The 14,397-nt window shown below is 44.2% G+C and overlaps 1 protein-coding gene across 1 annotated transcript in view; it reads left to right on the top strand.

Annotated features, from left to right (window-relative positions):
* The first annotated feature begins 1,408 nt into the window (after positions 1–1,408).
* Positions 1,409–14,397, top strand: part of LOC131286998 (zwei Ig domain protein zig-8-like) — a 42,919-nt gene continuing 29,930 nt past the window's right edge. The window contains exon 1 of the mRNA XM_058316012.1: positions 1,409–1,919. The gene's annotated coding sequence lies outside the window, so the exon portion shown is untranslated. The remainder of the gene's footprint in view (positions 1,920–14,397) is intronic.

The raw sequence follows: 14,397 nt of genomic DNA, 5'->3' as shown, positions 1-14,397 counted from the left end.
ACGAACTCTTTAAAGAGACTTCCATCAGTCTTGGCTCATACAGGAAAATCTCTGCCAACACGCAATAAACGGACTAAACCTTCTCGATGGCTGCGTACGTTTTGCCGAACACTTGAACAACCGGGCGCCTCCATCGTCGTATTACCGCTGTTTTGCTGTAACAGAGTGGTAGATTAAACCAAAAAAAAAGGGGACACATTTGGCCAAGAAGAATCGATCGCGTTTTCCTTGGGCACGATAGACTGTCATCGCCCATTTCGCCCAAGGTCTAGCGAGCGATTTGAGGAATTTGGAAAGTTCCCAACGCAAAACAAAAAGCGCCACTCGCACACACACACGCACGGCCGCCGTGTTTGGGAGGAAAAGCAGATTGGTGTGCAATGGTGGAAGATTCTTCCGGTGAAAAAAGTTGCCTAGGGTTGGGTGTGAATGTATGTGTGTGTGTGAGATTTTTCACGTGCGTAGCGGTAAAGGAATCTGAATAATTTACCCGCGGTATCTTCCTGCGAAGGACAACGATGTGCGTACGTGGTTGGGAAACTGTTGTAAAGTGTACGCAAATACGGAGCAAACCAACCATCAGCTCGTCAGCGATCATTTCCATCTGCTCCTCTTCCCCCCCGCCATTCCCCAGTGCGCCAGTGGAAAAGTTTTTTGCGAACGGTGTCGACGAGGTCGGTGAAGTGAGCCAAATAAACGCACGGAATACGAAATCAATCGGTGCCTCCGGGGGAAGGTGTTCGGAGAGTTTCCTGCAAACGAAAAGAAAAACGGCTAGGCGCACGGGACCAGATCTCTCCACTCCCCCGGTCGGTAGGTTGCGTTACATAATCTGATCTGATCGCGCTAGAAAAGGGCGCATCGGGCGTGAGCGAGAGCACCGTGGAGCACCTTCGCATCGGAAGGTGTATGTGTGTGTGTGTGCAAGACAAGGAGAACATTATACTAGGGAACCGAGTGAGAGAGTGAGAGCGATTGAATCAAAATTCGGGAAGAGAAAGAGAGATTTTTGCACAATAGAAGTGAGCGAAGGCAATTTAGGTTGTTGTATTTTTTTTTCTTCTTCTTGTGGTTAGTATTAGTATTTATTGTGACATGTGCGTGTGTTTCAGCCTTCATATGTTATCCTTTCCGGCGTGGGAAGGACAGCGGTGTGCGAGCTAAGAAAAATTTCACTCGCAAATCTATCGAACAGAACGGAAACTGTTCCTCGATTTTGTGCAAGTGTTTGTGTATTTTTTTTACGTGCGCGCGTGTACGTGTGTCTATATCTGCTGTGCTTATCTTAGAGTAGGGTTTTGCGGGTGGGAAAAGATTTTCCAAATCACTCCGGCGCGGGTGAGAGTGAGACCGAAAATATATCTTTTAAATCCAAATAAAACAGGCACTTCATCGTGAGAGGAAACGAGCGGTAAAAGAGGAATACTAAGAAGAAGAAAAAAAAAGTAAAGTGCCCGAAAGTACTCCAAACTAAAAGAGAGAGAAATAGTGAGAGCAAATTTAAGTGAGTGTGTGTGTGAAAGAGAACGCTGAACGAAATCGCGTTTCTTTCCTTCTGGAAACTGGATTTCGGATAATTTAAGCAGCAGCTCACGGGACTTTCGCAGCACCCGAGCGACGCCCCGGAACCGAAAACGCGGGGGGAGGAACGGGGTGTAAAATAGGCCGCAGGATCATCAGCAGTAGCAGCGGCAGTTCATCTACTACCATAATATACAACTTTACCCCTTTTTCATCGGTGTTGTGCGCTGTTTCGCATTTATTAGCGGAGCCAAGGGATAACGACCTACTTCTGCACGACGCTTCTGGAGTCGGGCGAGATAAATACAAAAAAAAAAACAAACCCTTGAACAAACAAGAACAAAACAAAACGGGAAAAAAGGAGCCAGCAAAATACACACAACTTACTGCAGACGAAGGTAATTTTACCCGCAGGCCACCGTACATGTACGCCATTAAATGTATCGTGCATGCATGGAGCACTAATGGGAGGGAGGGATTTTATTTTCAACCGTCTTACATAACGATGCCGGGCGGACCGATTCCAGCATTATTCAATACCAGACCTTTTTTTTATGAAAAAGAAAAAACATGAACAGTGGCACACAATTTTCCCTTGAACTGGGGTTTTTTGGGAAAGCGTGGTGTTGGGTTTTATGTTGTTTTTTTTCTGTAATCTGCCACTTCTCTCGCGATGCTCGTTTCGGGGCGAGTTTTTGATGAGTAATTGGGCGTATCAAACGATGCCGCAGCCAAGGTCCAACATAAATTAGCATCAGTACGAAAGGATTAAAACGAACACGAGCCATCGAAACGAAAATCGAGAGAGAGAGAGAGAGAAAGGGGCAAACGAAAGTACGGCTTAGTGCTGGCTGATTACAATCACGATGTTTCGGAAGGGGTGCCCCTTTTTTTGATTTCGTTCATTTATTTGTGCAATTTCATTTTGTTTTCCTCCTTGTCTCTCTCTCTGAAAGGTTCTACTTTCCACCAGCAGGATTAGCATTATTCTTCATTTCTCAATCTTTACCCTCTGGGAAGGGGGAAAAGCGTTTCCGCGGTGGAGAGTAGTAGAGAAGTTCGTTGAAAAGGTCGGACAGTGCTAATTAATCAAGCGCCCTGAATAATTAATGCTAAGACAAATGTCGAACTGTTGCCATTCGGCGGGGACGATTTCTCGGTAAAGCCCGATGTTAAGCAATGAAGAAAAAAAGACCGGAAGAGAATTATCGGTCCCACATCGGGAATGGAGGGAAGCTTCAATTTTCCGTCGGATAAATTGAAGCCTGTTCAAATTTGTTGAACGATTTTAATGTTCTGTGAAACGATGGAAGTTGAATTCACGGAAGAGTAAAACTTTGGGGCCATTTCAATACGAGATGCTCTAAAGTTTCACACTGTGAAGCGAGGTTCCATGGAAGTGTAAGCTCGTTTTTCTCACGACACAGCCCATAAAGTCTAGGAAGTTGTATCCAGGCATCAAACTGCTACAATTATGTAAAAGAAAATTAGCAAAAGCGAGACTTCCCGAGGGAAGCATTGCCCTGGAACTAAAGTATAAGCTGTTACATAAATCGAAATAAGGTTTTCCAATTGTTCGATAGGTTCCTTTGTACTAGGAGAGGTGAACAAAAAAGTCCTCAAGATAAAAAAAAGCATGATTAATTGATCGTCATTTTTCGTCAATTTTGGTTTTCGCAATGCTATTGCAAATTTTCAATTAAATTTATCTTTTTTATTACCATTATTTACTTTATTCAATCACTGAAGTACTCATGTTCTGCAGTTTATTCTTCACAATCATTATCTGAGTTACCAGACGAAGCGTAAAATAGATTTGTTTCACTAAACAAAACTGTAAATAAGAATTGTTAACTGTGTTCTGATGCTTAGCAAAACTGTGCTCTTATTTTATTTTATGTTATTTTTGGGAAAGACTAATTTATAGCGCAGATAAAAAACACTTGAACACTTGAAATGATGATATAAAATGTTTTAAAATATATTTCAAACCATTTTAAACGCTTTTCCCTCGGGTTTTTCGCCTTTCGCATGGAAAGGAAAATTTAATCATGAGAAAAAAAAACCTCAGTGTGTCATACGTCATCAGCATAATGAACAATTCTGGCGAGTGGAAAATATTTTCCCCGCAATAGACCCTCACACCGACGCAACCGTTTACCAAACCGAGCCGCTCTCATTCATTGGCCATAATCATACTTAATGCCACGCCCGAAACCGAAACCCGCAAATGCCCGCACCTGGCCACCGTTTTCCACCAACGGGAGCCACCGCCGTCGTTTAAAACCAACCGTGTAGGCGACTTATTGCAGCGAGAACGCGAATATAAAACACATAATTTAGCTTTGCAACAAAACGCCACTGCCAACATCGGGCGCCGTGGTTTCGCAGGCAGGACACATCTGTTGCACGCGGCCATTATATGGCGACCGGGGTGTCATGTTTACACCTTCTTTTATGACCACCGAATACCGCACCGGGTTGGCGGCTTTTCCCTCCACCGGAGAAGTGGCTCGTTGTAAGCGTTGTCTACGCGTTTATGGTGCCAATCTCTTGGCAGCGGCTTTTATCACTCCGGGCATGTGTGTGTGTGTGTGTGTGTGTGCGCGTACTCGGTGGGTGTAATGGGGCCGTGCAGTTATAATTTCGCTCTTTTTATTGCACGCACTGATAGTTAGACGCATGTAATGTACGGTTTTATAGACTGCTAGCAAGTTTGCTTTTCCCGTCTCGGGGTGAGGAGTCGACTCCACTTGAAGCGTCTTGGAAACCGGGGGAAAAGCCACTTTAAAACTAAGTACCGTAAGCAATTTACTTGGTTTCCCCTCGGAACGGGCCGCCGACGAACACAGTGTTACTTCTATTGCATACCTTTGGGCGTGTATGCGAAGGGAATGTCCTGTTTATGGCGGTTGTTAGTATACAACTGTTCGATTGCACACCTTTAGGCGCACGCTGCTCCTGGATTGCTTTCCAGTCCATTTTCCCCGCCGTCAAGCGAAAGCACCGTATGCTCTATCCCGTGATTGTTTTGCACGATTCGATTCAGCAATCGAATTATTCAATATTCCACGAATACGACGTGCTATAAAATAATAGTGGGAGGCTCGATGTGATTTGGTCGTTCCGGGAGACACATCATTAGAAGTCAGCTCTGGTCACCGTCGAGTGAAACCATTGAATTGTTGTGTGTGTGTGGAAGTTTTCCCACTGTTCGCTGTCCTGCTGCCTCATTTCCTTTTATTTACTCAATATTTATGTCACAGTGCGCGTGTCACAGGAAACAAGCTTCAACAAGTCCTGTCGCAAAAATCCTCCGAGACCTCCGGGCGGAAAACCCACGGGAAAGGCACCATGCGTTGGTGCGTGCGAGCGCGCGAGTGTGTGTGTATTCCGGTGGGTTGTTTTCTTTTTCTTTGCCCCGCTTGATTTTCACCCGCCTTGGCAGGGTCGGGGTGTCCCAACAGCACGTTCGCCGCTCGGGTGACACGTCACAACCGTAAATTCCCCTCGGGGGTAATGATTCTCCCCGGCACGGCGCTGCGGAAGGAGCCAATAAACAGGACATTGGCACCCGGGTTTTGGGGTTGAAGGCTGCCAGTCACGGCGGCCAGCCGGGTACAACTTTTTCCCGGAGCGTGCTGCGTCACGTTAAGTGTGCGTCGGGGCCCCCGCTCGCTGTAAATGGAAAAATAATAATCTAACTCCTTGCGCCCGGGAGTGTTTGTGTGCGATTTTATTGTGGATATTACTGGGTGTGTGTGTGTTCTTTTTTCTCCTGTTTTTCCCTTGACTTCTCATGTCATCTTGCCTTTACACCCGTTTTACTTTCTCCTCCATCACCGTCACGGTTGTGCGGACACCTCCTACACAATTTTCCCTTCGAGTGAAGAGGATGTCGGGTGTTGTTATTTTTTTTGTACGTGTTACAAATCCTATTTGGCTTCAGCTTCGTTACAAGCCATTCTGCAATTTAACCACCGCATAAACACGCACACACACACCGAGCCGTTCCTTCGCACATTCCCGAGGTCTTCCCGCTATGTTTACAGACGATTTATGTTGCGCGAACATCGACAAGGCCGCCAACCATAACGAAGGGGTTCTCCAGGGTACCTGGTGGGGAGGGGGGAGGAGGCGAAGTGCATTTCATTGCCGAGAGTCGGTGGCATCGGTGCAGATTTTCCGTGCCATCATGGTCGTCGTCGTCGTCGTCGTTGCAAGCCATCCGACACAAGTGGCCACTCGAGCTCGGTGGCACTCGACACGACAGTAAAAAAAAAAAACCTTTACACGACCCCGCTCCCACTCGTTCGCACCCCGTTTTCCCCCTCTGACCTCATTTTTTCACGTCCTTTTCCTCCCCGTCCATTTCCACTTCAAGGCGAACACAAGGTGGACGCTTATGGAGAGCCCTCGTTGAGTTGAGATCATTCCATGGTTTATTTCACTACCACTTTTTACCTTGGCTCCCTTTTTTTGTTTTGTTTTTCCTCCGTTATCCTGTGATGAAAAGTCCTGTGCGTTGGTGCACACCTTTAGACCCGGGAGCTCGGCTGAAAGGGATGAATAGCAACAAATAACGCGCACGAAGGGCCTCGAAAGAAACCCCTTGCCTGATTGAAAGTGTCGCGTCTCGAGTTGGCTCGCCGACTTTTGTGCTCATCCTTTGCCTTTCACCCTAACAAGCGTTTTTCATTCGCCAGCACGTCCATTCCCATTTTGCTGTCATGAGCCCGTGATTTGACGTACGGACGTGACACACCGACACCGGGCAACGGACGGTGGCCGTACGTAGGATGTCTTCCAGCCGAACCCGTGCGTTACATTGTACGGCACTGCAATTCACACCAAATGCCAACGGAGCGGGACATAGTTCTGCATGGCTTCAATAATCCCAGTTTGAGAAATATGTGCACACGCATCGAAAGTACATATACGCTCCCAGTGGAGTCAATTTAATATCGGCAAACACACCGACGTGCTGGGAAGTTGAGAGTTCTCGGAAGCCTCGGTTGCGGATGGCGCAGATGAAAACGTAAAATCGGTTCAATCATCTTCGAGTGCTTCCCGGAAGCCGTCCCGTGTAACCTTTTCGTACGAAGGGAATACAAATTAAATTGTATTTATCTGACATGTGTGGGTGAGGGAGCATTGGCATTCCAGGTCGGAAACATAAAACTTGTCCGATGTTTTATTTTATTTGAAGGATGTTGAAATTGATGAACGTAGAAATTGTTTTCTCTACTAGTAAACATGAACAAATTCTGAAGAAGTTTAAATTAGTTTCAAAACATAGAAAACCAAAATTTGTTCTTAAATTTGGGCTTATACTTTTTTTTATAAAAAAACTTATTTATGATTGAATTGACAAGACGGATCGATTCAACAAGATCTCAGAGGAGAAACGAATAGCGGGTTAGAAAATGATACCAGTTAAATGGTTGAGACAATACATGAAAAAAAGAATAAAACAAGGATTATACATTTTTCTGGAAGAGTTCTGAAAGCAAACTTATTTTGGGAAATGTTGTTATGTTATGTTATGAAATTGAGTATGAGTTATGATTTATCTTGACATATTCTGATAACATAGAATCTTTTTCATCGTACTATAATAACTAATTTTGATTACTTCCTTCAACACTAAGCTACCGTTTTGAAATTCCAAATTCAATCAGATTTAAAAGGTTGAGACAATACTTGAAAAAAGAATAAAACAGGGATTATAAATTTTTCTGCATGAGTTCTGAAAGCAAACTTATTTTGGAAAATGTTGTTATGTTGTGTTATGTTATGTTATGAAATAAAGTATGACTTATGATTTATCTTGACATATTCTGACTACATAGAACATTGTTCATCGTACACTTAACTAAAATAACTTATTTTGATTACTTCCTTCAACACACTTCCTTCACTACCATTTAGAAATTCAAAATTCAATTAGATTTGAAGACTGACTTGTTTTGGCGTGTATTGATTTACGAACCCTTTTTTCATTAGGACGTCAAAACAAGATTCATGTTAATTAAGTTTGTCAAGCCGATTGGCCGAAGACTTCATTTGAAATGCACTCCATGTAAAACAGTCGCATCTACATCGCTTTAAGCTCGTAACGTGGCGCCATTTTGACCCCTTTTGTTTTCCCTTCTGTCGTACAAAGCCTTGGCTCATCCCATAATCACTCAAAGTGCTTTCCTCCTCTCTGTGTCTATGTTTGTGTGTGTGTGTTTTTCTAGTTTTTTTCTTTCTTCTCATCATATCACATCGATCCAATCGAAGCCCCACGACACACGACACACGCGACAAAGTCTGGCCGTCCGGCCTGGCCTCGATTGATTTTTCTCATTAACGGTTGCGACAAGCAGAAGGCTTATTGCCTCCGGTTTGATCCCAATTCCACTAAAGCGATACGACACACGTCCAAACCGCTCAAACGAGATTATGCCGTATTGCGAAGGAGAGTTCTCCCCATCCAAATTGGCAGCGCAACACGGACTGACACCGAGTGAAACATCATCATTCAAACGAAAACGATTGCCCAAACTCCGGTTGGAAGTGGGTGGGGGAATGGAGGGGGAGCTGGGGTGGAGTACGAAACGACATTCCTAATTGAAAATCCTTTTCCACCCAAAAAACCGACAGCCCGTTTGATTCCTCGATCTTGCGCGGCGCTTCGTTGGATGTATTTTTGTTCGTTTGGCGTTTCGCTTTTCTTTTCCCGCAAAAACCCGTCCGACGGCAGTTTCGACGTTCGGTTTTCTATTTTTATGCCATCAAAAATCCCGCCGAGTGCACTTTTTTTCTCCTATCCCTGCGTATATTGGTCGGTTCTGTACCACGTTTCGCCCCAAGCTTGCAATGTGTTTGTGGCACGAAATTGTTTTTCCGATCAACTTCAGGGCGAAGGACGTCAAAGGTGGTAGGTTCGGCATGCTGTCAAGGTAAAATCCCTGTGTCGACGGTAAATCTCCTGGATGTGACCACCGCCCACAAATACACACACACGCGCGCGCGTGAAAAGCTTCCATCGGATTAACAAACTTGAGCTGGATCGGAGCTGGAAGACACGTCGTTAGGTGGAACACCTTGTTTTAAAAAACGCTTTCGTACACCTTAGTGTTGCCCGTGCCTCAAAGTGACACAATCTCATAATCTAAAGTTGCACGCACCCACCCCGCGGGGGGCTCTGGAACCGACGCGCTCCAACGTCAACGGCAGCACTCCCGAGGAGAGAAAAAAAGGAGGTCGGTCTGCAAAATCCGTTGACAGCTTATTAAAAATCGATCCATTCCGGGCACGTCCCGTACGGCGTCGACTTTGTGTACTCCAAAACCACCAGAATTGTGTGTGTGAGTGTGTGTATGGCGAACATACAGAGCGAGTGTCGGAGCCTCTGGTCGCACATCGGAGTTAAGCGGATCAGAAAGTGGTCGAGAACACAAAAACAAGCTCCCCCCGAACAACTTCGAGAACTCGAGGTTCCAGCAAATCGTGCCCCGTCATTGTCGTGCGGTCGGTGTTTTGTCTCCGATGGCTTTTATCCTCGGACACACACACACCCGTCGACGCCCGGAGGCGTTCGGCCGAGGGAGACACACATTTAGACATACGTGTCCTTGCGGCGCTGGATGATGGTCACCGTCTTCGCCCAAACTAAGCGCGCCTTAATTACTCTGCTCCGACACTAAACTTCCCGTTCCCGGGGTAGGAGGGTGGTTAGGGGCAGTGGGATCGTTAGCTACAGATGCCGGACATATCTTACCGAGCCGGCCCGTAGAATGGGTTTACCGTCGCCCCGCCAGAGGGCGCTCGCGCGTAAACGATGACGTTGGGGGCAAAATCTCGCGTGCCTCGTGGACGATGGCTCCATGCACAGTTACACATAATTATAGTTGGATATTTATGATCCCATTCTGACAGCTCGTATCACACCATCCGCCCCTCACTCCTCGCTCCCTTCGTCTGCCGCGCGAAACCGTCACTTTGCTACGAAGTCGTTTCGGAGTTCATGACATGACCATTACATTAACGGGAATTGTGGTGGAAATGTTGTCCGGCCCTGTCCTGCCCAAAGCGAACCGAAGGCTCATGTTTGACGATGCTTTCAACACACTCATACACACACACACACACACACCCGCCCCACTTTAACGTTGCTCCATCCGGTGGTTTTATTGCTGTTTGGCAAACATTGATGTGCCTTTTTGAAATTGTGCCTGTTTTTCCGGCTGGCGTTCATTGCGGGTTTCGCGGGGAAGGAGGGGCGGGAGAGAGAGTGTGCGAAAGTTTTGATTCAATTGCAATGTGCCCACCCGGAGCTGTCGATGAACAGCGCGCGCGCGGTAAAGGTGATTGGAGGACTCCGGTGGTTACCGGAACTTGTTGTCCCGCATCGGCATCGGCACTTAAAATGTATTTTCTTCCGGGCTTTCTTTCGCTCCGGGCCACACCACAAAATTGGAACAAAGTGATGCTGCTGCAAAACATGACGATGCTTTTAATAGGACTTTTCTCCTTTTGTCCGCTCCGGTCTGTGCAAACGGTGTCGGTTTTGTCGGCGTGAAGTTAATTCTGTGCCGATTGGATCAACTTTGGCAAACTGGGTTCCGTTCCGGGTTCTTCTTTTTTTGTTACGAAAGTTTCGATGATATCATCGTGTATTTACGGCGACACAGTTTTGCGCCCAGCATCGCTGTGTGCAGCGTGTAACAGGTATAAATGTTTCGTTTTATGCTTGTTCAGCAGGACGTTTGACCGATTTGATGGAGTTTGGAGAATTAGATCTTATGAAGGTTATCTTAACGATGGGAAGCATGGAGAATGGTCAGTTTCCTAGTCCGAAAGTTTATGTTTCGCTTTTCTCCAATGATAATAAACGTGAAAATAAGTGAAACAATGTATTAAAAGTATCTTATGTAAGCAAAAACGAGGTTTCATGGAGAAGAGAATCATATATACTAACAAAACTAAAAGGACTTGAAGTGTCTTTAACTATTAGAATATTGTCAAATGAGACCAAATAACTTTAAAACTTAAGTAACTTGGTTTCGTCAGATTTTTATAAAAACCAACCCATTTTAAATTCCCCGATCTATATTTTCTTCTTTAAAATTCCTCTTCAATCATCACACCATGGTTTACATTCCCATGTAACTCAATCTCTGTTTTCTTCTCCAAAAATCCTCTTCAATCTTCACAAACATCAATTTACATTATCTTTTGAAAACTTTTCTTGACAATAAAAGTTGTTTTGTTTTTTAAAGTCATATTTGGTTTGACAATGAGTTTTACATAGAACGAATAAACTTTTTTTCCGATTGCATCACCTTTTCAAAAGAACTCTTCCATTTCTCTTTTTTGAATTGGTTTGGTTTTACCTCTTGAACTAATCGCATACATCTTTCTCATTAAAATAGGTATATTTCTATCGAAATTTAATACGCATGAAAATCTGCAATATTAAATCTCAAGTGTTTCCCTATAATATGTCCCTCGATGTTTCCCATTAAAAATTTCACGCAATCTGTAGCCTTCCAGAAAAGAATCCAGCGAACGGTGTATCCTTCACACAACTAAATATGGTAAATTTTCATCGAAATTCCATAACGTTATTGATCCCATACGAGGAAAGAATTTCCACGCACGAAGTAGAGAGGTTACCGTTCGTTGTTTGTCTTACTGGAATATGATCCGCTTTGATGGGATAGTAAATACTTGCCCCTCTTGAAGTTTCATCCTTCAAGTTTAGCCACTAACACTCCTTTTCGGGGACTGCGAGCGGGAATCGCTCCATCGTTCCCAATCTCGAAACGCGCATACTTCGGCATAGCTTTTGTTCGTTAAGCACAATCGTCATCATCTTAATCTTCCGCCTCAAACTACCAGCAAACAATGAGACCCCCCAACGCTGTTCGGGAGCAAGTTTTAATAAGTTTGTCTTTCGAAAGAGGGAGAGTTCTTGAAAGATTCCTGCAACAAGCGCAGGCAGCTGCAAGGCGCGACGTCAAAGTGCATCGTTCTTGACAAGTTTGCGAGTTTGTGGTCGCTTTGAAGATTCTACTTCTCCGTAGAAAACTTCCCATCATTACAGCATACAGAGCCAACCACGGCGGGCGGTGGATGGAAAGTATTTATCGTAAACTGATGTACTTTCGGGGGGGTTTTTCACTCGAGTGTGCTTCACATGTTTGCAGCGGAAATGTTTGACGAATAAGTTGCGTTCCTCAACCGGCCATCAACAACCTCGGCGTCTTACAAAGGCAACCAGGGAAATGTTGCGCAACCACCGGATTCGCTAAAGTTGTTAACAAGGTCCAGGGCTTTGGGTTCGGATTGGGACTGAATGGTTTGGAAAACCGGTCCCGAACCGGCGGGGGCATAAAGCTAAAATTGCCCCCGGGAAAGCTGAAGCACCACTCGGTGGAAAATGCACCCGCTGGATAGCTTCACCCAACAAGCTTGACTTCTCCGAACTTTCTTAATGGCGCGGTTTTTACGGGACGAAAGATTAGCCGACTCCCACTCGCTTTCGGGAGAAGGTTTTCCGGGCCCCCGCGTCGGTATTTATTCAGTTTCCGGGGGGTTCTTTTCCTCCCCCCACTCAATGATATTACTTTCAGCGGGTCGGGGTGGATTGACTGAAATGAAATAAAAAAGAAACCAACCCCTTGTGCCATAAATATAAATTGAACATATCAAACCTTCACGCCCTCTTGGTGGCCGCCATGAGCTGGAACCTCCGCCAGCGCACTCTCGGGCGCACAAAGTGGAAAGCAGTTAGTTAACAACATTCCGATTAAATTTGGATTACGTACCGTCATTTGTTTTCCCCCCAAACCGAAAAAAACACAAAATGTAAAAAGGAAAAACCATTTCCACCCCTACCGAAAAACCGGGGCTCAAGCTTTTGGATGGATGAGTAGCACTCTCCAAGGAAAATGGACCGTTGCGGAAAAGGAAAAATATCTTAGGTGAAGGTAAATGTATCTGGGAACGGCAAAAAGGGCTAAATCGGGGGCGGGCAAGAAAAACGAAACACTTTCCCGCACTCATCCCATGGATGGAGAGCACACACACACACACACACTTAAAAAAAACTGACAGGGCTTAAGGTAGGTTAATAAATTGCGTTACGCCTCAGCGGAGTGCAGACGAAGAGACAACGGACCGAAAACGAAAAGCAAAAACCAACGACGTCAACGCATGAAAATAAGAAAGCAAGTCGAACGGGACGGCTCGACAGTTTGGAGGAAAAATCGAAAAATAACAACCCTCTCAGTGTGGTGGGAGAGGGGGGCGTTAGCCGACGGGGTGGTGAAAAATCGAGGACGACAGATATGAAGATTGTTTCTGGGAAGAGTTCCGTTCCGTTGCGGTCCATTGGAGGAAGTGTTTTCTTTTGGCTCCCAGGCTCGATCGGGTCTTCATGCAAATGGATTCTCATTTCTGTCGAATAGCTGGGGGCAGGTTCCCGCTTTTTTTCGGGCTTATTTTTCTCCCCCACACCCCCCGGTTCCACCTTCCCATAAACTCTTCGCACCTTTCCGGGCGTACTCTTTTTCGTGAAACTTCCCGCAAGCGATTACACTTCCGCTAGCTGAAGTGAAAATCCCTGCAAACCCAAGCGTTTTACCGTGCATGCGAGTTAAGAAAAATTGATTACGACTTTAATTTCATCCAAAGGATCCATCTACATATTTTGGAAAAATTGCGGTTCATTAGATTTCATTTAGCGCGTACCACGAGATTTCCAGGTCGATTTGATTTATGAACGGTTTATTTAGCTGATCCATTTCCAATGAAATTTATGTTTGGATTTCATAATGTAAATATTTGGAATGTTATTTTCATTTACAGAAAAAACAGGTGTTAGTCAACTAGCATGAAAAACTAAACCAGTCTGCAGTACAGGACTTTTAAACTTCCCAATGTACCAATCAAACTTTTTTCAGCACGAATACATAAACATTGTGAATTCATGGAACACAATTATCATCAATCCAGCTGTGTTTATTTGTGTTTCTCAAAATTCATATAATATCTTTTGAATGTTTTCAATTTACTATAATTTATCATATCAATAAAGCTCATTCATGTGTTTTCAGTATTAGTATTGTAAGTAAGTCAAATTTATTTATTGATTTGGCTCACTCAAGCCATTGTTCTTAGTTTGATAGCCTTGCATCATATATCTAACCTTTCCATACGCAGTCAGGTTGAGCGTCTACCTTATCTAAATTGTACATAAAACTATTTGAAGAATTGAAACAACAAAAAACATTACAACTATCTGCAAACACAACCTGTATAGTAATTTGAATAATGTGCTGAATATAAATAACGGCAATGTGATCAAAATAAAATAAGCGTTGAACTTAGTAACGCATAAGTATTTAAGACCTAGCATTAATAACATTGTTCTTCATTGTTTAGCTGTTTTAAAGAATGCAATGTAAAAATTGTAAACCATGAGAATGAAACTGAAAATTATGTTCCCGAAAAGAGTTTGAAGCATTAGCTCTAAATTGCTATTCATATCTGTTTGGATGTTTTTCATACAAGTAAAATTGATTTAACTTCAAACTTACGTCAATGCTTGCTTTTGAGTCAAGTATTAGTTTTTATAAGTCAATACATTAATATTAATCAAGTGAAAAATGATACACTGAGGTTTTATTCAGCCTTTCATGATGCAATAAGAATTCTGTTCATTGTATGTTTATCTTTATTGTAACATAATCTCGCGAATGTTGGATCATTTTCTGGGAAATGACGCTACATTTCAACGAAAGTTCACACCATTTCCATCGGTTGCCTTCGGGGAAATGATGTTCACCCACGCTCTACCGATGGTTATCATGCTGGGCGTTA

Source organism: Anopheles ziemanni, chromosome 3 (assembly GCF_943734765.1).
Source record: "Anopheles ziemanni chromosome 3, idAnoZiCoDA_A2_x.2, whole genome shotgun sequence".
In the NCBI taxonomy this organism is placed as follows: domain Eukaryota; kingdom Metazoa; phylum Arthropoda; class Insecta; order Diptera; family Culicidae; genus Anopheles; species Anopheles ziemanni.
The sequence above is the reverse complement of the archived record's forward strand: the minus strand, read 5'-3'. Positions and strand labels throughout refer to the sequence as shown.